Raw genomic sequence first — 2,638 nt, forward strand, 5'->3', positions numbered from 1 at the left:
ACCAGGATGTATTCGTCCAAAAGAGTTGGGGTGAAATAGGGCTGAGTTTCACTGTATCCAATCAGTCCCCGGAGAAGCACAAAAACAATGAGTGAGGGAGAGAGAAAGAAACAAAGAAACAGATAGAGAGATAAAATATGTTCCATTTCTAACACGATCTTTTTACCCAAAAATACATTCAGCTGAATGAAACCAAACCACGTTTCCATTCGCTGCCGTTGCTGCTTCTCCTTCCAAACATTGCAGGAAACGTTATTATTTATTGATTGTTGTTTTGAGTGCGAGCTTCTTTATATTTCGTTCAGTTTCCCCAAAAAACATTAAATATCTGACTGAGCTCGATATAGGTTCATTTACAAACATTCCGATTCATTCTCGAGTCAGCGGCTTGCGCGGGTAGTTCAGCAAACACTTCGAATCACAGTCGGTGCGAGCAGGACTAGAACCTGCGCGGGGAAACCCCATTGGATTTCAAGCCCGACGCCTTAACCACTCGGCCATCGCAGCTGTGCCCAGGGTGTCATTCATTAGTAATTTGTTCGATAGAATACATTCTAAAACCAGCCTGGAATCTTTCCAGGAAGTTATCGCAATCAAACGATCAACGGGGCCCCGGGGTTTATGTGAGGAGGGATTGAACCTTCGTGGAAAATGACCATTGGATTTGGAGAGAGGCCTTGAGAGACTCGAAAACCTCAGCTCCCTAAACGCACAATTCCACCGATTAAATAGATTGTGGAACAACATCAGTTACATTGGAAATATATTAGAAATTCAAATGGAACAGGACCACACTTTACAGTCTGGAGGGAAATTTAAATGATGAAATCTAGAAATTACAGCACAGAGGGAGACCTGTGCAGGTCGAACGGTCACCTGATGACCTGATGACGCAACTAAAATGGTCACGTGTCGGGATTCCGGCAGTTCCCCGGATCGCGGTCAGAGCACAAGCCAGGAGGAGCTGCTCAATTATTAAGTCAGTTATTTTTTATTACATGTCATTGGTCGCCAGTCATTGAGAGACGAGCATTTCTACATGGTGTCAGGAGTGGGAAGTATGGCAGAAGGACTTAACCGCAGCAACTCTCTTCAAGAAGACGCTTAATAAATAGTGCACCAGCAGCCCGGCTAGCTCAGTCGGTAGAGCATGGGACTCTTAATCCCAGGGTCGTGGGTTCGAGCCCCACGTTGGGCGCTTCCGTGTTATTATCTGAAAATATTGATGCTGAATGAACTTTCTTCGTAACAGGAACGCAAGGTTATGACTGGGAATCCAGAGGTCTAAACGAACATTTCGTGACAAAATTTAATAAATATGGAATTAAAATGTCGTCTCAGTAACGGTTCTGCTTCCGATGGATCTTATTTCCACAACTGGGACCACATTACACAACAAGTAATGATTTGGCACAAACACAGATCTGTCACCGGCAGTGTCACGGTTCCACGGCAGAGAGCACGGTTACACAGCAGAGAGCTCAGTGACACAGCAAGATATAATTTTACAAACAGGGCCTCTCTGTGTGCAGCAGAAAACAACATTTTCCGAAAAAAACAGTTTCTCCATCTCGGCACCTTTTCTGTGTGTCATTGTGTGTGTCCTGATAGTCTCTTTCTGATTTTTTGTGTCTCTTTCTCTGTCTGTCACAGCCGTGCTGATGTTACGCATTGATCTCACTTTTCCCAAACGGTAATTGTGATTGATAGATACAGAAACATTTCCAAACTGACATTCAGTACCAATGTCTAATAGAGACTGAATCCCACCCTCACATACAGTCCCAGACATTGACTCATAATGAAGGAATTCTGCTCTCGCAAACTGTTGAGACTGAGGTGCAGAGTGTTCCCTCCACTCGCGAACACTACCTGTGATTTACAGATACAGAACAAATCTCAGTCAGGTGAGTAGCAGAGTTTGATGGGGACGACATGTATTCCACAATCACCTTCTCTGCGCCAGATAATCAGATGCAGACGACATGCGGCGTCTGTGTTGGTTTAACAAGGGTTTTACCCAAGAACAGGAACACATTTACACAATATCAGGGTATAAGACGTAGGAGCAGAAGCAGGCCATTCAGCCCATCGAATATGCTCCGCATTTCAATGAGATCATGCTTGATCTGATATATGACGTGTTATGACCTCATACGGTGGCACGTTGTCACAGTGGTTACCTCACAGCGCCCGCGATCCGGTTCAATTCCAGCCTTTAGCCACTGACTGTGTGGAGTTTGCACTTTCTCTCCGTGTCTGTGTGGGTTTCCTCCGGGTGCTGCGATTTCCTCGCACAGTCCAAATGTGTGCGGGTTAGGTGGACTATCCATGCTAAATTGACCCTTAGTGTTCAGAAAGTTGGGTGGTCTTACAGGGATGTGGTGGGGACACAGAGGCTCTTTCAGAATATCGTTGCAGAGTCCATTGGCAGAATGGCCTCCTTTTACATTTTAATGATCTCATGATAATACTCATGTCCACTTTCCCGGCTTTTTATCTCTAGATTTCATGATGAACCTTTAAAACCAGCAATCCCACCAAGCCTCAGGTAGCGGTAACTCCTCAATGGTCGTTAATGTCCCGGCTGTCAGTCATTTGGCCAGTCTTGAGTGAAGTCACATCCTGGAAATGTCAT

General features: G+C 45.0%; 2 non-coding genes across 2 annotated transcripts; one reads left to right on the top strand and one right to left on the bottom strand.

Annotated features, from left to right (window-relative positions):
* Positions 1-425: 425 nt before the first annotated feature.
* On the bottom strand, positions 426-507 carry trnas-uga (transfer RNA serine (anticodon UGA)). The gene has a single exon. It is a non-coding gene; the product is annotated as a tRNA-Ser (tRNA).
* A 618-nt stretch (positions 508-1,125) lies between these two features.
* Positions 1,126-1,198, top strand: trnak-cuu (transfer RNA lysine (anticodon CUU)). The gene has a single exon. It is a non-coding gene; the product is annotated as a tRNA-Lys (tRNA).
* The last annotated feature ends 1,440 nt before the right edge of the window (positions 1,199-2,638 follow it).

The sequence above is a fragment of the Scyliorhinus torazame genome, chromosome 24, assembly GCF_047496885.1.
Source record: "Scyliorhinus torazame isolate Kashiwa2021f chromosome 24, sScyTor2.1, whole genome shotgun sequence".
NCBI classification, from domain to species: Eukaryota; Metazoa; Chordata; class Chondrichthyes; order Carcharhiniformes; family Scyliorhinidae; genus Scyliorhinus; species Scyliorhinus torazame.